This window comes from Hyposmocoma kahamanoa, unplaced genomic scaffold (assembly GCF_003589595.1).
Source record: "Hyposmocoma kahamanoa isolate Upper Pololo Valley unplaced genomic scaffold, ASM358959v1 263, whole genome shotgun sequence".
Lineage (NCBI taxonomy): Eukaryota > Metazoa > Arthropoda > Insecta > Lepidoptera > Cosmopterigidae > Hyposmocoma > Hyposmocoma kahamanoa.
The window spans coordinates 1,723,857-1,745,887 of NW_020653766.1; the positions used below are offsets into that span (position 1 = coordinate 1,723,857).

At 37.7% G+C, this 22,031-nt stretch overlaps 1 long non-coding RNA gene across 2 annotated transcripts in view; it reads right to left on the reverse strand.

Moving 5' to 3' along the window:
* LOC113228971 overlaps positions 1 to 22,031 on the reverse strand; it is a 90,822-nt gene that overhangs the window by 54,976 nt on the left and 13,815 nt on the right. The window contains exons 3-4 of one of the 2 annotated variants that reach the window (XR_003310360.1): positions 21,118 to 21,148; positions 16,233 to 16,270 (exon numbers count right to left, since the gene is read on the reverse strand). This is a non-coding gene — a long non-coding RNA (uncharacterized LOC113228971). The remainder of the gene's footprint in view (positions 1 to 16,232; positions 16,271 to 21,117; positions 21,149 to 22,031) is intronic. The other variant, XR_003310363.1, reaches the window with a different exon arrangement.

Below are 22,031 nucleotides of genomic sequence, written 5' to 3' on the forward strand. Positions count from 1 at the left end.
CTACAGCTGTACTTACATTCACATTTGCTCATGCACTTACATGTTAAACAGGTTATTTTAGATGCACTATTTACACTTTACTATGTATATTATTATTGTCAATGTATAACTTTACTCATAGTCGTTATATTTTTGCTTTCTAATAACTTAATCCCTCTCGTTGGTTCTGACTGAAAACCAGCGCCTTAGGAAACTTTGGCATATGCTGAGTCAGCGCCGTTTCACTGCTATGACAATCATGTTTTGTTTTTTCTTTTATGCTTAATCTGTATTTGTGTTATATCAGTGAATAAAGTGTTTATCTATCTATCTATCTATCTATATTTGTTTTTTCAAACAAACCGACGTTTCGGGCCCTTTACAGGTCCCATGGTCACGATTGACTGTGACCATGGGACCTGGGATGGGACCTGTAAAGGGCCCGAAACGTCGGTATGTTTGAAAAAACAAATATACGCGATTTAAATCCGGAAAAATAGTTTCATTCCTATGTGTAACAATCGCGAAAACCTAAGAACTCGATAAGATAAAGATAAATTTATTTCTGTATAAAATATTAACCTAAATACATACTTAAATCTTATTAAATAACCATACCGTGGCAGACGCTATACCAACTAAGCCACGAAACGAATCAAAGGACCTCACGAATTTTTCTATGTGCTTGCGTCGTATCTTTGTGTTTGGTTTTTCAACGACTTTTTAGTCTTATGGTTAAATTTTAAACTAAATTTCGCATAGATTCTGTGAAACTCAGGTGCGCTGGATTCGACCCGTCGGCTTCTGCTTGAGAGGCAGTAGGTCGATGGACCAGGTCGAGGACCAGGCTACCACGGCTTATTATTATATAACTATGGAATAAACTAGTACAAATGTGAGGAAGGAGTTTCCTTGTAACAACAAAACAAAATCACGTAACAAAAGCTCTCATTGATATTAATTGGATTTTTAGCCTTGAGCAAATTCCCATAAAAGCTATCGAATACAGTATCAACTAGTATTGAATGACGGAACTTCAAAAACAAATAATTCATATTAATTGGATGCTGTTAAGCAATACGTGTCAATAAATAATAATCATAATTTTGCGAAAATCGCACCTATGGATTGCTTCGTTGTTTATGATAAGTTTTTTTCTAAAATTTACACATTCCACCTTGATGCTGTACCGCCCGTCAAAATTACTTTAAAGCACAGATTAGTTTTTTAACGATTTTTTAGCCATAGCGCCATCTATGAGAAATCTATGATATTTCGTCACCCAGTTAGACACCTTTACAGCTACCAGCCCCGGCTACAGATGTTGCTATTCATTGTATTTAAATTTTTATTGAATTGATATTCAATTATTTTTATTCGAAATTACTCCACTAGTTTGTTATAATTATTAATACAAAGATCGAACACTCAGAAAAAACACTTCGATCCGGCTGGACTCGAACCGGCTCTTCTAGCATACCGTGCCAGACGCTATACCACGGAACGAACCAGCAGACTTCACGAATTTTTCTATGTGCTTGCGTCGTATCTTTGTATTTGGTTTTTCAATGATTTATAGCCGTAGCGCCATCTATGATATTTAGTCACCCAGTTCGATCGACCTTTACAGCTACCAGCTACAGTTTTGCGAAAATCGCACCTATAGATTTTTTCGTTGTTTATGATAGTTTGTTCTAAAATTTACACATTCCACCTTGTTGCTGTGTCGCCCGTCAAAATTACTTTAAAGCACAGACATATAGTTAAATAGACGCCTGCACCTACTTCGCGTGCCCAATTAGCTTTTTATAAGAGTGTGTAAAAACCGAAAATAGAAAAAAAAGAAGTTTGGTAATAATGGTCGGAAAAAGGTGTTCCACATATATAGATACATGCATAGATATAGGTACAAGGAGCGACATAGCGTTGTTAAAAGCACCAAATATTAATTGATTACTTTTTCACATCAGTCGAAAACGCGAGAAATGCCTAATTGTGCCGTTAGAAACTGCAAAAACGCCACATTTGTGAGAAGATAAATAAACAGAGACGGTTCCTTCCACAGTTATGTAATCAGAATTAGTATAATTTATTTTAAAATCCATTATTTTCATTTGGAATGAATTTCGAGAAAACAAATATGCAAACGAGTGTATGCCGCCTGTTCGTACTACATTGCTGCTTGTACTTGATGCGATACACTTGGGATCCTTCTTTATTAAGCCATGAATATCGAACAAGCGATACTTTCATCTAATGCATTCAGTTTCGTGGTACGGCCGTTTCGTCATGTTTTTGCTCAAATTTTACGATTAGTGATGTTCACTTGATTTAGGAAACAAAGGGATGATAATTCTTTAGACCCTAAAAATGTTATAAAAATTCTATAAAGTTTGCTGTTTTTATTTTCAAAACACGCATTAATAAAGGACTTATCTTATTCTGGTAATATTTTACTATATTAATATTTCACGGCTTCTTGTAATCAACAAACAGTTGAAAAAACCATTATTCTAAATGCGTGCTGCGTCCGCGTGTCCGATTTAATCAATCGCGTTAGTACCGCAGGAGGTTTCCCATCACTAAATAGCGCTTGTGGAGGTACAAAAAACGTGGCACGCTCGGTTTTCAAACGGAGCGCGGTACTTGCAGTGTCTATTTAGATACATTAATGTCTGTGCATTGACCTACTAACAAATGGACATCGGGTCTAATACAAAAACCACGAAACTAAACACTAAAACATTTAATTTAAATTGTAACGTCATTGCAGTACTGCCTAAATTTGCTTACAGCAATTTAAAAGGCTCAAAAACATCATATTCAGCTTCTACTGGAAACTTAACAAAATGCACCATATTTAGCTTCGACTGAAAATTACTTGAACACAATGGAATAGCCTTTCTCGTAAATATTAATTAATTTTTTTACATGTATTATTATGTCGAATTTTGTACAAATTCACTTAAAAGTATAATAAAGAGTTGGGCAGATACATACATACAAATGTTACTACAAATGTGAAAATAAGCGTGTACTATAAGAAATGTACCGATATTCCAACTAAACGTAAACTCAAATATCCGTAATTCCGATTTATAACAAAACCGTTACGCTTTCGAGTAATTTTGATGCTTTTTACATAGACAAATTAGCTTTTGTTTTGTAATCTTCGTAAAAACACATTATGAAAATTCGAGCTAATGTTATTTCGGGCAAATGTATTTTCTGACTTCTAATACGTAATCCCATGCCGTAAAACGAGTACAACAATATTTTGTTAGTTATTGCTAACGTTTAATAAAAAAATTATTTTAAAAATAGGATTAAAATCAAAACAACTCTACAGTTTCTTTGTTCTAAAAATTTCAATCGCTTGTGGTTCGAACAATTGAAAATGACCAAGAAGCTTATATAAGCTTCTTGAAACTGACGAAATGGGTCTCTTTCCACCTTTTGCGCATGCAGTGAGTAGAAAAAGGACAGTTAGCTATTTGATTATTTTGTTTGCTTTTGTAATTTATATTTACGATTAATTTATATACAAATTAAATACTATACAACTGTACAAAATGACACTTTTAAATGGCAACTATGATAACACAATATATTTATTTAGTGAAAATATGATACAAAATCCTGTTTTCACACTTTACTGCAGTAATTTTTACAAGTTATTATTATTGGTACTGCATGGTTGACAACCGCGCTGTCACTCGAACAAACGAAGACTATTGCGCGATTGACGCTCTGTATGCGATTTTAACACCCTACAGGTGCGGACACTTTTTAGCGCGAACCCGACGTCCATTTACTGGTAGGTCAATGCGTCTGTGCTTCAAAGTGACATTCGCGAAATTGACTACGTATGAAAAATTTTAATTAAAAAAAGGTGGTTCTAAATTCGAATACATAGTTGGAAAGCGGGTACTTCAGTAGTTGCCCCATTCAAATTTGAACAAAGTATTCCGCCTTAAAGGCGCTTTTATTCGACACGAATTTCACGAACCCGCCGAGCGGGGTCCGCGTTGCCGTCGCACGGCGATCCCGTGCGTCTAACTGTCTTGGCAAAATACGCTCCATCCATTTAGCTTTTAGGTTTTAACTTAAATGAGCGTCCCGGGCACGCGAGCGAGCCTGCCTTGAATTTTGTCTACGCGACGGCCATTCAGAGGAATTTCAATGTTGTTGCCTAGTAAATAGATTTCACATTCGCCATTAATGTACATGAAAGCGTGGTAACTGGGCGCTAAGGGTGGCAAATTAGGGGATGAATCCGGTTCATTGGATTTCACCAACTTTCCGTTACCCGATTACAATAAAACCACAAAAGTATCATATTGAGTACATTTAGGTACTTTGATTATTATTGAACATGGAGAAATAAAGTAAACACTCGTCTGAACCTAACTGAATCTAACCAAATATACACAAAATCTTCACGGGGCTGTTGGCTCAGACAAAAAGGATTGAAACCACCCTAGCCATTGACTTACCACCTCAACGTTCGAAGTTTATTTAAAAAACAATGTGCCATAACGAAGCAGATCAAATAACCGCACCCTGATAGGTTCCGTCCGAAACCGAACACACTCCATGAGCAAATTATTACATCCTCAATAATTTCAAACACTTCGCGATTTGGACAATGAGTAGGGCATCAAGGACAAAAATTTGTTTAATGCAACGTGTCCGACGCAACCTTTTCAAAATAAATTCAAGCTGCTGAGCAAGAACGCACTGGCAGTATGTACAAACCTTTGAGCCATCGTTTGTTATTTCAATGCAATAAAGACTGACTGGATTTATTTCGGGCACGGAGGAAGACGTTGTTCGGAGTAAGGCGTGTAAGGTTCAATAGGCTTCTTCGATTCAGGCGCGTTCTTTTTATGGCATGGGCGCTTGCATGTCTTGCAGCTCTTACACTTATTAGTCGGAGGACATTGGTATGTTTGCGGAGGACACGGAGGACATTGGCGCCCGCAAGTTGGCCCTACTGGCACATCAAATAATGGTTCGGGAAGTTTCGGTCTTGATTTATGTGGATATGGTGGAAGTTCCGGTCTTGGTTTATGTGGAGATGGTGCTTTAGTCGGACGCGACTTTGTTTTTTTAGTAGATCGTGGTTTGACACGGTTATTGGACCGTGTTCTTTCTGATTCTGAGGTGCAACATGGTTGTGGGCTACATTCTAGTTCAGATCTCTTACAACATGCCACCGCTGCGACCAAGATTAACAGATGCAGAACTAGAAGAAGAATCTTATTTCTGAAAGAGTTAAAAGAATGAGATGAACAGAATAAACATTCAATGAGATTAAGAAAGTTAATACAATGGTTGTTCCAGCTGGGGCTGGCATTGCCAGCATTTACAAGCAGTTGGTCCACAATCAGTGTATATGCAAAGATTTGTTAAGCCTCTGTAGTAGTCCCGCGATCAAAACCATGTTTATTTTATTCATTCAGAACTACCAATCTCCTAATTTTATTTAAGTACATCATCTGTTATCTTGATCGCCGTGGTGTCATTTCTTTCTTTCATTTCTTTCTTGCTCGTTCTTTACACTATCTTATTATTATTTATAAAATTATGCATTCTATAATCATTCTGCTCGTAGTGTTATCGCCCGATCATGACTATTATAGAAACTCAAAAGATTTTTACCGTCAATTCATGTTTATAATGCAGCAACGGTTACGCTTTGTGATTGGTTTGTTTAATTTTCTCCTTGTACTCCATTACACGTGGCATGTAAGCCATTTGACTCGTGAATTTAAAACTGTATTCTTGTCGCGATAGGTGGCACGGACGGCAACTTGATTTACCCCTACAGTTTCTCTTATAAATAAGTATAGGACCGGGTATAGGAAGTGCAAATCTCGGTGGTAGCTTTGGTCCTGGTACAAGGGAGTTACGTGCTGTTCTAATGTTACATAATGTACTCTCTGTAAGCTCTACCAGGTTGTGCGGAGCCCATGAGCATGGTGACCGTTTTCCTATGTGTCTAGGTTGTTTACATCTCGCCCAACATGATGATACTGTAGCGATCAAGATTAACAATTGAAGTACCAGAAGTATAAGTAAGTATGATCTTTGCAATTCCGAAAAGGTTAAAATAATTAAAAAAAATAAATTAACGAGATTTTGAATTTGAACGTGGTCATCAGCAGGTTGCTTAAGGTTTATACTACCTCAAATGGCTTTGGCTGATTTTGCATAACAGTGAAATTGTTGAATTAATCACTTTAGAAAAAATATGATATAAATACATTGACTTACGATTATATGGACGTCGGGTCCGCGCTAAAAAGTGTCCGAACTTATAGGGCGTTAAAATCGTATGCAGAGCGTCATTCACGCTTTAGTCTTCGTTTGTTCGACAGCGAAGCATGCAAAATTAGACAATACTGCGATGACATTACAATTTAAATTCAACGGTTTAACTTTTTCATATTCCTTTACATGTCACTAAGTTTAAATAGGTTGACTTGGGACATTTTTTTCGTGGTTTGTGTATTAGACCCGTCGTCCATTTATTTGTAAGTCAATGATTAGACTAGTGATTTTTTTTATGTCGACTGAATCAAATAGAACAAAAACACTATACGACATACATTTTTCAAATAGATTTATTTCGTTTGTAAAAAATAAATGAATTTGGAAATAAAGCCAAACAAAATGAACCTTATTAGTATGGTAAAAAATTTAAATTCCAACTGAAGCAGTATCGATTCTTAAAGGGATCTCTACGTTTATTAATACGGTATGGCATTTAGACGGGCCAGAAAAAACGTTTCGCGTCGCTCGGTCCGAGCGGAAGCGATATGGGTTATTTCATGTACATAAAGGTTTTTCTGGCTCAAGCCGATTCCACGTCAATAAAAGCAGTGATTCCCGAATTCGGAATTCAGAGTACGGCCGATTACACATGGCGCCGCGTTAGTTGCGGCGTTACCAAGCTGGTGAAATTACAGGCACTTGGGACTTGTCAACTTATAGGGTGCCGGGCTTATAGGGTGACGGGTGCAGTGAAAATGCCCCTTAGATGTAATGATGTTTGCGATCTAAAGCTCTGAGTGGCACTGCAACTGTTATGGACAGGCGTGTAGCTTACCGTCAGGCGCCGAATAAAAGAATAATTTGGATCCATCCATTTATATCTGTAAGGAAAATTAACGGCAAGTTTTGTACTGACTGCGAAAACTTGAAATCCTGGTAAATTCCACAAATATTATCGTATGACTGTAAATTACATACGTACGACAATATACGACGAACTATTAGATCGCCTACATATTCGCTGCACAGTGATACAACGTATTCCTCTTCCTAAAAAGGTAATGGTGACAATAACGTAAGAAAAGAAATACGTGCAAGTGAAATTAAGTGTTATAAAAAAATTACAACTTATAGTATGAAAATATTTGTGTCAGAAGTAGGGCGTACAGAACCGGTCCGGTTCCTAAAATTTTGATTACCGGCACTCCAAGCAATCAATTGTTTGGAACTTGCGTGATTAATATCTTTCATTGCTTTTTATATATGACGAGGTAATTCATGCAACATCAAAATAAATGTAATGTAAATGTAATTTCTAATAAATGTAAGTAGTAAGTATTATATGGCAGTAACATGTGCCCGTGCGAATTACTCATAGCTCAGTCAGGACTGATAGCACTTCGCCAGTACCGGAAATTCCCGGGAGCAAGCCCTAGTCAGGAGTCACCAAGCTAGGTACTTCGTTTAAAAATATATATATCTATATTCGTAATGAATTGTGGAATGTCTGAAAATAATCTGTATAGGCAGCACGCGCGACGTTCGTCCGCTCGGTGTATAAATGATCAACTAAAGTCGTATATTATATTATAATAGAAAAGAATTGTAGCACGCTGCACTCGCGTTGCGTGTATGGTGTTTATAGAAATACAAGGGCGACTACAACTGCGACACCGACCGCAGTGGCGGCGGTGCCGCTGTTGTTACGGCGCCGTGTGCAATCAACCTAATACTCTTCTTCAACTTACAACGTAAAGTAATTTGAAAAATATATTTACGAAATAACAACCGGGAATCAACTCGACTTATTACAATATTTAGAATGCTTATGAACTACGTAATGCAGTAATATGGTAATAATTACCTCATTTTGAAAAGTATAAGCTTAACGTGCTTCAAAGCTATTAAATTCAAAATTCATTAAGGTGGTTACGGTGGTTTTTCTGTAAGAGGAAAGTTTGAACTGTACACGTGTAACAATAAAAAAATTGTACGATGTCATTGACTAAAATAGTCATTTTTTATTTTTTATTTTTTGTTTTCGCACCACTTTTTATGCCATATCAAAATTTGTTATTATTATTAACAAAAATATCGAACACTAAGAAAAATTCATTACGAGTTTTTGTCATTGCGCAATCTTTGTATTAAAACTAGTGGGGATAATATTACTAAAAAACATTTTAATATCATGGTAGTACGACATTGTGATATTCACTAAAACCTTGCACAAACTATTTGCTTTGGGAGTTCCGTTATTGAACAATAGATGGCACTGTATATATTTGTCCTATAGAACACACATAACTATGATTACTTAGTTGGTTTATTCCCTGTGCGCATGTCACAAATTCACCTCTTAACAATCACCCCCCAACTTATATAATTGTCTATTTAGCGTGTGTGAGAAAATTAGTAGGTTCATATTTAGTATCTATATACAACTGTTTGTCTTACCTTTCTTCAATACTTTAAATTCTGGGCCTTGATATTCGCATGGGTCTTTGGTCGTGGCATCTTGTAAGCTTTGGTTTGGAGAGCATAGTTGAATATAATGCAACACTATTAGAAAAATCAATAGGCTATTAATTTTTTGCCCTGAAAAAGGAAAATTAGTTTATTGAATATAATTATGTTCTTAGAAAGTATTAACGCATAGAATGATAGTTTCATATCAAACGAACTGTGACAAGTGAGGCAAAAATCATTTCATGTAAGCTAGTTTTAGTAGTAGGTTAATTTTCGGTTTCAGTGAATATTTATATAAAAATACAAGTTGGAACGCGTTACTTCCTTGTGGAATGTGATGTTAGTATCTATTTTGTTTGTCTGACGTATTTTTACACTCATTTACCGCACATTTCGTCACTTTTAGCTAAAATTCTTGATCTGTTCGCGGTGCAAGTTGACCTTGAGCACTGAAGGCCCGCCCGCTCGTGTAGGCCCTTTGGGCGCGCTTCAATTTGACTCACTTAGCGTGTGCGGACTAGGTTTCTATGCGTTATTATTCTAAGATTATGTTCTTATAAATATATTTTGGGCGCTCCTTGTGAATGAGTTCGTCCAGTGTACCTATTTCTGCCGCCAAACAGTAATGCGAGCATTCATGTGTTTCGGTTATAAAGGGTGGTGAAATTACAGACACATGAGACTTGTCAACTTGTGTCTCAGGGTGACAGGCGCAGTGGTAGTGACCCTCAGATCTTTGCGATTTAAAGCTCTGCGTGACACTGCAACTGCTATGGGCAGGCGTGTCGCATAACACTGGGAGCACGACTTCTTCGTCCCGTCTGTTAGTATCATATTTTGAATCGCATGCATAATGGAATGTTGTTATTGATGATGAATTTAACCACAATCAATCGATATCGGTATCGAATGTAGATTCAAGAATAAACAATCTCCTTTAGAGCATGTTCACATGACGAGCGTTCAGCGGGCGTTTCGCTAACAGCTTATCGAATTTTGAACGTAAATCGCTGTAGGTGTTCACATGCGAGTCGCCGGGCACAGAAAACTTTAATACGGATATATGAGAGCTAGTAAAGTATCAAATGACGTGATTTACATCCTGAAGTAATTAAAAAATGGTTCATACAGTCAGAGCTTAGGATACAAAGTTATGAGGTGACTTTCATCGAGCCTGGATAATAATCTAGAATGGACCCAATATTTCCGTCTTCTGTTACGTTGCTGTCTCCGTCTTCGATGTAAAATCCACAAACTAGTAGCTGTTTCCACGGTTATTCGATTAATGCCGACTTGCACTGAAATAGTGGCAACGCGCGTTCAACGCCCGAAAATCGCCCGCCATGTGTAACACTATTCAAAAACATCAAAATCAATCAAAAACATCATGTGAACATACCCTTAATGCAGGAGAAAAATGTGCATATTGTAGAGGTTTTTGTATAAGGTTTCAACTTCAAAAGTAGATATAAAAATACAAACCTCAAGTTTTTAGATTGTACTATGACATCTTGATCATTTCTTGTAATGCAAGCCACGGTTTCAAAGTACGAGAGGAAGATGGGGATCATCAATATTACTAATTCTTGGAACGTCACTGTATCCATTTAAGATTGATGCTGGAAATAAATACAACATAATTTGTATCGATTGGTATTTTTTGACGTATCTCAGTTGCGCGGTCTAACACTGGGCGATCCTATGTAACTATATAACCTTTTTTATTAGATTATAAATATAACCTAGTAGCTGTAGTCCACCTTGTGAAAGAGTTTATTTTCCGCATTACTGTGTTCCGGTTTTGAAGGGTAAGGGTGCTGGTGAAATTACAGGCACTTGAGACTTGTCAACTTATGTCTCAGGGTGACGGGCGCAGTGGCATTGCCCCTCAGATCTCTGGGATTTAAAGCTCTGAATGGCACTGCACTTGTTATGGGCAAGCATGTAGCTTACCATCAGGCACAGGACTTGTTTGTGCCGTCACTTGATATTCTAAAAAAATAACCTTCGTTTTATATTTTGATCGAGATTGCATTTAATTTTTTAAGTCAAGCTCATTAGCCTACAGGGTGTCAATGCCGACTAAATATAAACACCAAAACAAACAATTCTTATTGATCATATCGGCGACATGCTAGTATGACCACTAATAAACTGCCCAAAATATTATCAACTGTAAATATATCGAAAATCACTTGTGACCACAGTAGCTAGCGATACCAAGATTGTTTATACATAAGTTATCGGATAGTTAGGCCGCTGTTGTTAATTTTAAGGCTACCTTTCCACCAGAGATGTACGACGTAGCGAGGCGTTGAAAAAATCTACCAATAGGATTACTTCCTTTTCCTAGCCTCGCTAGAGCAGCTCCAGTGGAAAACGGTTAGTGGAGCTAAGTGTTTGTATATACAAAATAGCGAAATGTGCGTGCGAGGGATGCGGGCGAGGAACGTGTGCAAAACGGTGTAGGAAAGTAGAGCTACTGAAAGTACATCGCCACCGCTGACCCCACCACACCGTACTCCACCCGCGCATAGCTGAAAAGAGTCCGTAACGCATCCTCGTACCGCGCCGCTGCTCACCCTCTCACCGCCTAGCTAACTCCCACAGCTTTGGTGGAAAACATCATACCGTTTCACAGCGCCGGTACACATCCTCACACCGCCTCTCTACGTTGCACATCTCTGGTGGAAAGGCAGCCTTAATGCTCAATCATTATTAAGACCCTACTTAACTGTCTTTATCAAAAACTTAATTAACACTTATTAATAAACATCACTTTTAAAAAGTACTAGCCCAAGGTCGTTAATTCCCAATCAACCAAATGCAAGGCTGCTTAAGATAATATCGTCCTAGATGCCAAAGGAGAGCTAGAGATGCGTGTCAAGATCTGAATGATCTGAGTGACACTTCAGCCGAATTTGGCTAGAATTTGTGCTATTTTAGAGCATTGCGGCGTGGAAGAAGATATAGTGACAAAGATAGAGAAAGGGATGCTTAGATGGTTCGGACATGTAGAGAGAATGAACGAAAAAAGATTGCCGAAACAGAAGGCGAGTGTGAGTGGGCAAGTTGGTGTAGGCCGACCAAGGCGAACTACCATGACCAAAGAGGCCATCCTAAAGAAGAGTCAGGTCAAGAGTACTCGTAACCAACGAGCATGTATGAAAGCATTAATGTGTGTTGATGAGGCGAAAGATGCGTGTCAGGACCGTAGCAAGTGGAAGACTGTTGTCTCTGCCTCTACCTCGATGGGAAAAAGGAGTTAAGTATATGTATGTATGTATGTGCTATTTTCACGCTACATACATTTTGCTGAGAGTGTCCTAGTGTAGATCGATACATGAGCGTTTATAATTATTATCATCATTCGTCGTCGTCGTCGTCATCCGGCTTCGGCTTCGGCATCGTTACGCATTCATCCTTTTCCATTGTCATGCAATCTTGCTTTCTCCGACACGCGGAGATTGTGGCAAGCCACAGGGCTATGAAGCTTATAATAAGCAGTATTCGAAATCTAATTGTCATTTGACCTGGAACATTTTTAGTGTTTTATCTTTTAAATAAAAACACTTGCTCTTGAGCAGTACCTAGTCTTGGGGCAAAGATAGACCCACAGACGGGACGGCTCGGTAGAAAATTTTTGGGGACAAAAGGTACCTTACAAGTTATGCCATTATAGTTGAAGCTCCAATATTACTGCCGTCAGCTGACTAAGACAGCTAAGTGACAAAATATTTTGTTTGAGATATCATAATAAACCATAACCCAGTTTTAGAATATTAAAATTGTTTATTGATATTTCAGCTATGCATCGTTAGGGTATTTTGTGCTTTATCTTTTGCTATTTAAAACGGATATTTGACCATTTGTCACTTATCCGCGTTTTGATTTGTGGATGGCAGAATAATGGTCGTAGCCATTGACTTACAATTATATGGACTTCGGGTCCGCGCTAAAAAGTGTCCGAACTTACAGGGCGTTAAAATCGTATACAGAGCGTCATTCACGCTTTAGTCTTCGTTTGTTCGACTGACAGCGAAGCAAGCAAAAGTAGACATTACTGCGATGACATTACAATTTAAATTCAACGTTTTAGCTTTTTCATATTCCTTTACATGTCACTACGTTTAAATAGGTTGACTTGGGACATTTTTTTCGTGGTTTTTGTATTAGACCCGTCGTCCATTGGTCGTAGCTATACAAGCAAAGCTGCGGTATACTTAGAGATACCTAACCGACCGCCTTCGGAATGCATCGACAGCCTTGTGGAACTTTCTACAGCCTTGGGAATAGTTCGGCAGCCTTCGAGATGCTTCGCAAGGCCAAGTACACTATGCAAGGCAAGACTGATCTGAAGAGAAACCAGACGCGAACACGATGTCGCGACGGAATGCTTTGGCATACCTACGGTTTTGCTTATATGCGGTATGCTTAAAGATACCGTGTCGTACCTAGCAATATCGCGGCTTAATTTTCATCAGTGTGCGCATGCATGTAAGGATCCCCTGCCGAGCCATCCCGTTAGTAGGCGCCGGGACATAGGGTCTACGACGGAACAAGCTCGCCCAGGGTATGCCTATTTATTCAGTCTATAGTATTTGCTCGGATGCGCAGTCGCAGGCATTGAATTCCATTCCTGGGCTGTACGTTTAATAAATGAGGACGAAAAGCGCTTAGTACGTCTGATAGGAATATCGACCAAATAGGGATGGTATAAGTCACAATACTGTAATAGATAATACTAACTTCTCCCGCCAAATCTGTTACTCAGTAGCAGTAGAGCTTCTCGTGAAAGATTTTGTCCAGGGAAGAACTGCCACATTACATATTTCTGCTGCCAAGTCATAAGATATCTGCAGGTGGGGAACTACAGACACATAGGTCTTGTCAACTTTACCTATATCTTTAGGTGACGGGTACAGTGGCAATGCCCCTAAGGCTGTCAACAGTGCGTGAAGTCGGAATCATCAAACTTGCAACTTCAAGCGTCGATGCGAACGATAGTCGGATACCCAAAAGTAGTAATTGACATTCTTACGAGAATATATTATAATTTTTTGCGTCCCAAACATCTTTTTTTAGTAACGGCAAAAGGTACGCCGTTTCGTTTTTATCTTCGATTACACCGTCGAGCTGTAGCGAGCTAGGTACGTGGTCATGACTGCCTGCAGTTAATATCGACTACATGCAATAGATTTCGACTTCATGAAATCGTATTATACGGACTTCGCGCATGCAGTTCGTTTAGTAACAGCCTTAGCACTTTGCGATTTAAAGCCAACGAGTATATAACCAGAAATAGAGACGAAATAAGGGCCATCCAACCCTGGCAACTCATCAGTCAAATGGGCCATATATATCACATATATATCGAAACCACTAAAAAGCTGAAATAGTACAGCGTAGCAGCTGAGGGCGTACCATCAGGCGCATGACTTGGTCATCCTTATTACTTGATATCATAAAAAAAACCGCAATTAAGCGATCAAACCCAGGACACTCGCAGTGGAAATGTATGAAGTGTTTGTAATATTACTATGTAAGACTACGTAATTATCGTTCCCATTAGTTGCATACACAACCCGTTCGAAGACCAGATAACCTTCTCTGCTATTTTCCTTGAAATCACTGATCATTAACACTCCATTGAAATTATGACAATTTAGAAAAGAAAAGAAAATTTGTTATTCTGCTAAAATCAATTGCAATAGCAGTACCTGTGGTCACGGCAGACAGAAAACACACTTTGCGCTTATCCATTAACATTTTAAAATATCTTTAAATGTGTATACTATACCTCGTTTAGCATTATCCTAATCCACGTCCACAATTCTAGGTCTACAAGGTTGCTTCTCGTCATCACAGATGAGATTACGTCGCCAACACGCCGAGACTTCAAGAATCCACAGAGAGATTAAGCTTATTATTACCAAAAATCGAAACCTAATTGGCATTGTTCTGGAACACAAACTTTATAATTCATTCGCGCGTTTAAATTCTTATTGACCAATCATGTTACACTATGAAATACCTGCATAGTCAAATCGACCAATCGCATGACTAGGAAATTCAAATTCACCAATCACATGCCTTTAACACTGCGAGAGACATATGAATATCCAAACACCATTCAATAACAGAATAGCGGTCTATTTGATAGCGGTTGACTTGAATTTCCTGCTGCATTCTTTAATGGTAAATGGTAAATTTATAAGTGCATCATAAGTTGAAGTCGCGCTAGTAATTTTAATTTTCCATTTAGTACAATATAAATACTATTGGATAAAGGAAAATATAAATGGAGTAGCAAAAAGTTTACCCATAATTATGGACGTCCAAGCACTAAATTGATTTAGCCAGACATTAAACATGTAATGACAGATTTGTTTGAAAAATCTAAAAAAAATATGGCCAAAATTGTGGACAATTTTATGGAGCATACACAATACGTTCACAAATATACATGCACGGTATATATAGGTACCTTTTGCTACATATACATACATATGATAACACTGAATTTAACCCGGAACAATCGACTCTTTTTAATTCAAAACAAATTTTATTAAATATAAAAAGATATTTAAAAAAATTACCATATTTACAACCTAATGATCGGCAAGCACTAAGCGTGGTTAATACGTTTTAACTTGTATTTGACGAATAAGCCCTTGTTCTGGAATGCAGATCTGTAAACTTCCTAGAGTAGGTAAATGAATATGGGTAGAGTTTATTCGCTTAACAGGAAAACAGTCCCGTGCAAGACATGCAATAAATCAATTAGTTACTTGTATAGCATGCTTTGCATGCGCTGAATTGTGTTACCTAAGCTCATGGGCAGCCAACGTGTTAATGCGCAGTTAGGTTATACGTTAATTTCACAACATAAAGTAGCGTAATTCAAATATTGGTGTAGATAATCGAAAACAAACAATAAAAGTCAGAAAAAGTAATTAATATTGTTTCTCCATGTTCTCCAATTTTGCTAGCATGTTAGGTACGAACAGAGGTGGGCAGTGGGTTAAAATCCAATCAACCCTCCCGGGTTTTAAAAACGCCGAGTTTTAACCCATTTCTGCCCAAAATCGTGGGCAGAAACGGCTAATATGGAATTTGGTACAATTCCATACTTATTACAAATTTCAACGTAAACAAAGAGGCAACTCTTCACAATGCCGACTAACGTTGCAATCCTGTGGATTCTCACTACTGAGGATGCTGAGTGCGTACGGGCCTAACGATTTTTTGTATCGATTTATTCCAACGTAATTTTCAAGCGCATCGATTCAATAGAAAAACAAATCGAATCGTCTGGATCAGAAAGCAAGAAACAAATCTTTAGTTGTAAATAGTTTTTGCCCTCGATTTCGGGCGTTAATGTGTTTTAACCTAATTTAAAAACATCTCACAAAGCGCCAGGTTAGTTATGACCCGGACGCTTGCCATCGCTGGGAATGAACAATACTCAAAGACTCAAATTCTGAATTTTAAAATACACTTACTGTTTATATGGAAAGCATGCGATGCACGTTGGTTGAAACTGTAAATGAATTAAGTTGTGTAATGCCACAATTCCGTTTTCATATAAAACTTTCTAAATGTGTCATAACACTAACAATCTACATAGTGTCATAACGTAGTAACATTATGACGTTCCATGTATGTCATAACGTTACTTCGTTACGACACGAGTACAAAATAGTATATAATTTACGCAAACTTCAAAGTGTAATACATTTCGGTTTCAGCTTTATTTCAATCTAAGTGTTGCGCACTAAGAATAATTTTGTTTAAAGTGTATTTATCAGGTACTGTCGACATTAAACGACCTCGGTGGCCCTACGGTTTGTGTTGTAGACGGCGGATGAGGAAGAGCCGGGTTCGGTTTTGGGAAACGAAATAAAAAAAATAAGCTTTTCTTTCGTTTCTCGTTAGTGCACTGCGCCGGAGTGAATGCCGTTGCTCAGGCATGATTCATCACATATGGAATTACTTTGGTATTTTATATTTTACATATCCAAAATATTGTATAGAATCCCGTGTTAAAAAACCTGAGAACTTGCAACAAATATGAAACTTTTAACAACGACTTTCTCTTTCTAACAACTTTAAAAAATCAATTTTATTTGTAGAATTTTTAAAACTATCGCTTGGAAAGTTGTCATTTTGCTCATGTGACGTTATTACATAAAGGGCGCGAATTACAGAAATCATTACTTCTATCTAGTTCATTTCTATCTATTTTGTTTAGAATCACTTTTGGAATTACAGTTATGTTTGTGATTTCGATGTTAATTACAAACAAAAATATGTGATTCGATACTGAATGATGATATTTTGAAATGAAGGGTTAGATATCAAGCCAAATCGTCAATAAAAGCTTAGAAAAACAAGCAAAGCACACAAATAAAATGGCGGATAAACAAAATGTCGGACAGGCGGCGTCAGCTGGAGTTACCAATTTCAAAATAAAATAATTAACAAGTAAAGAATTGAAATAGCTTTATGTATCAATATGTCATGAAATCGTATATTTATAAAGTCAACTGAGCGATTGCTTAAGAATTTTAACCAAGCCTGAAGTGATACAAACTATACAAAGTTTGAAGGTCATGGTGACGTTATCTATTGTACATTAGAAATCGAATTAGGCCTTATTGCCTGGAAGTGAAGAAAATTCTTGAAATTCTCTAACAGAATACGAGTTTACATTACAAAATTTAAGACTATGGTAGCCCAGTGGGACAATGGTTGCTTCGCAAGGCCGAGACATTTCCGATCCCTGCTTTAATTTCGGATTTTAATTTCTACAGGTGTCACTTCATATGGTTATTTGTATTTGTCTATTTAATGTATATGGTAAAAAAACACCAGTTGTAGATAGCATGTGTGACAAAGTATTTGTCACACATGCTATCTTGTTTGCCTTTTCGACAAATACAGCAAACACTAAACTCGCGTTACCGCGCGCTGGTCGGTTTCTCGACGCCACATCAAAGGAGCCAACACAAGTAAACCGTCCACACTATCGCTCGCTCGAGTTTACACGATGAGCGCCTACACGCTGAGTGTATCGGCGAAGCGCCCAAATAAGTCTTTCAATTTAGATTACAATCCTTGTATAACATCGGAGTTTGGTTCCGCGCGACTGCACATGGCGGGCAACGTTATTTTCACCTCTCTGAGCGCGTGCGTAAGTTCCTTTTTCCTCGTAGTGAACGCCTGATGTCATTAGTCAGATTTTGTAGATAGTGTACGTATTTCGATTTTGTTGACAGTGATGTATCTGTTACGTAGTCACTATTAAGCAATTTGTACTATGGTCAGAGAACAAAAAGGAACGAGAATTGAAACCCTCCGCCCCTCCCTAGCTTTAGATACCGCACCTCGCCCCGCACATTGACGGTCACATTGACTGAACGACAGCAGGGCTGTCGGCGAGTTGTTTTCGCGCTAAAACGGCTTTGATATTTGAATATAGTTTTCATTTATTCATTACGAAACTTGTGCTTTACTATGTATAATGGTCGTGAATTCTGTTTATCATTATATAAATGGGATAAAGAGAGGAGAACAAAGTAAGTAAAAAACTTGTCTGTGACTCATTCAGGTATTGTTTTCCTTATTCATTTAGTACAGAGTAATATATAATACAGATTTATTATATCAATATAATGAGATGCCATAAGTTCATCGCCTAGTAGACAAGGATTCTCGAATTTTCAATTTGTATTGCCGATAAATTATGTAGTGAATAATGTAATTATTAACTAACCTTGGTTACCTCATTTAAAAAAGTATTAATCCAAAATATGATATTTTAAGTTCTTTTAATGTATTTTTTAAATAAATCTTTAATATTATTCTAGTTACTGAATTAATGAAAAATATTATATCGATATAAATGCCTAATGAATATGGGTAATTATTACGATTCTATTAATACAATTATTGATAACAGTTTCGCGTTAGAATTTTCGCTATGTTGCCGCTCTGACCACGTAACGTGATTGTACGAGAAAGTGATGGGTAACCCTGCTACTTCACGCACACATTTGCGCGTGTGCATATAGCGCCTTGCTGTGTGTAGTAGTAGGGTTCGGGGTGTGTTAAGGTCATATTCATTATATTAACTCCTTATTTGGCTCCATGTGTAGACGGCCACACATTTATCAGTGTTCGCATGTTTGTCTGTACGTCAAATATTTTTCGAATAACATATACAAGTAGTCACGTGAAGTACCGCCATTAGTTACGTATATCAGTCAATATTTGGTCGCAATACCTCGCGCTAACGGTGAAATGAAACATGATGATGAAACCGAATAAATCAAAGAAGGTTCGGGCTAAATCATGGCGGACTATAGCCTAAACCCTCTTCTTATAAGTCGACACAACCTCAAATGGCTTTGGTTCACAGTGAGTGTTGAATCAATCACCTTGGACAAAATATATAACAAAACTGATTACTGTACAGTGTAAAAACACGATTCCTAAAATACACCAATGATTTATTTTTATATCAACTGAACTTAATTGAACAGGTATAGTATACGATATAAGAGTACATTGTTGTTAGAAGTTTGTGAAAAATAAATTTTGAAATAAAGCCAGTGGTCCCTGGCGCTCGATTCAAGCAAAATGAACCTAATAAGTTTGAATTCGAACTGAGATAGTGTCGACTCTTAAAGGAGACCCATAGCAATGGGACGCGTAGCGGATTGTTAGTGAGAATCATGAAATTATTAAACAGTTCTTCTCCTTCGACAAGCTAGTGCCCTTGTCTTGTATTATTATGTGTAAAATAATTATACGGATTGATTTAAACTATCTTATCAAGAGCCAGGCCTCATAATGTGTAACGGCACTACACCTCAAAGATCTTGCCGCGTTGGCGGACGCGCGGGCGGTTCAACGACGTGCGACGACGGAAGAGTGTTGGACAAACAGTGGTTTATTGTTGTTATTTATCCCATATAATTTCTCTTTCTTTAAATTAAACAAATTAAGTAATACATGTCCAATGTTTTCTTCACTCATTTTTTTCTCCGATTAAACAGAATAAAAAAATACGTACGAAACAAGCAAGCGTATCACCATCGTTTGACCGCAAAAACAATTGAGCGTACGCGTACTCTCGCTGGTTGCAAGTGCGGTGCGCGTGCGGCGCGGCATACCATGAATATCAACTCATCCGTAGAACAAAGACCTATGTGCAAGATGCTGCTTATTCTCGGGACATTGTACGTTTCGTTTGTTTTCGTTTCGTGTGTTTGTTAAATCTGAGAACACCTTTATATAGGCCTTTAAAATAACGAGATTATGTTTGAACCTCTTTTCCCTGTATAATCACATCGCACTTTGTTCTTCGGGTGAGTCGAATTATTTCTACGTACACACATCAATGACAAAGTTAACCTGCAGGTAAATTCAGAACCTTACGATAACTCTGTTGTCGACCGATTCAATTTGTTATCGTACAATTTCTATTTTTATTCACAATAACCGAATCGACCGTCAAACCGTCGTATTCGAAAACTAACCGTAATGACGTCACACCCGTACGATTACTCGAAATTCTCGACCGGCAAATGCTACAAACGTTATTCAGAACATAGTCACCGAACGTCCGATCGTTTACAATGCATATATTTTAGACCTCGGTAAAGTTTTAAAAATGTACATAAAAAGATTTAAATTTTTCTACAATCTATTTCACCCGACTAACTCCGTAAATGCTGTTGGATAACGATATCGTATCCGAATCCCAATCGAACGTTCAACTCGAATGTTCTAAATAGCTCGGAAAAGGCCCTTCGATACGAGAACAATATCCAATAGAACGACTCGGTTAAAGTATCGATGAGTTCTGAATTGGGGTCCTGACCAGATTCTTTATTGCTCGTCTTGGTACTGGTTAAGGAAATTAATCTACCTGGGTTACTACTACTACTTCAGCTGGTTGTATTACTGGCAAAAGCTTAAAAGGTAGTAAACAAAACGCTTCTATATAGCAGTTGCACTGCAGCTTTAAATCACAAAGATATGAGTGGTGTTACCAATGTGCCACCCTAAGACATAAGTTGAAAAGTTCCAAATGTTTGACATTTCACCACCGAGAAATAAATGACACAAGAGAAACAATATAACTTTTGTAATACATAAACAAAAGCGCGATGTTCCAAGATATAATCAACAAGATAATACTACCAGCTGAGGCAGTAGTGAGACTGGCAATAAAAGAACCTGATAATTGGTGCAAAGGTCAAAGAATACACCTATAGCATAATGTGAGTTCGACACTAATTCTGACCTATTGAGTGAAATTACAAAATGTAACGCTACACATTAATGAAGAAGTAATAAAGTAAATATCGAAGAATTTACCCATTTTTTTACAGTTCTGGTTCTGGTCAATCTGGAAAGAAGACAAAAAGTTTTTAAGTAAACGAATCTGTATACGCCTGCTTCTTAGATTTATCAAGAGCATTTGATTTGGTCTCATATAACATACTCTGGCCTAAATTAGTAAACATTGGTGTCCCTCTTGAGGTTGTAGGCTTGCTGTCACATTGGTGAGTAGCAGTCAGAAAAATGTTTTCAACATGTATTTGAATAAGCTGATCGGTGAGCTCAGGAGCACAAATGTTGGCTGCCGAATAGACAATATTAGTATTAATAATATCAGTTATGGTGATGACATGGCGCTGCTGAGTCTATCGATCAGTGGTCTAAGAAGGATGCTGAATGTGTGTGAAACTTAAGTACAATGAAAAGAAGAGTGAGTTTCTTGTTTTTAAATATAAAGACCTAAATAACATTCCACAGCTTCTTCTAAATGATGTACCTTTGAATCGTGTCTCTTGGTTTAAGTACCTAGGAGACATTATTAGTGAAAACCTTGGGAGGTGATGATAATGTTGAGAGGGAGCATAGGGCGTTGTCGATACGCGGTAACACGTTGGCTCAGAGGTTTCCTAGGTGCTCTGTTAATGTAAAAATAACTTTTTTCAGAGCTTACTGCCAGAATTTTTATATAGGTGCACTGTGCACCAACTTCACACAGCGAGCTTACAACGCCTTACGTATAATGTACAATAACCTCTTTAGGGTTCTGTTGAGGCTTCCTCGCTTTTGCAGCGCCTCTGGCATGTTTTCGGATGCATGTGTTGATGATTTTTACGCAATGATGCGCAAAAAAGTGCGTCTCAGATGTTGCGATTGCGTGGGAGCACCAATGGTGTCCTGAGGATAATATCAGGAAGAACGGACTTTGCTATTATCCGTAAGTTCACCGAGTT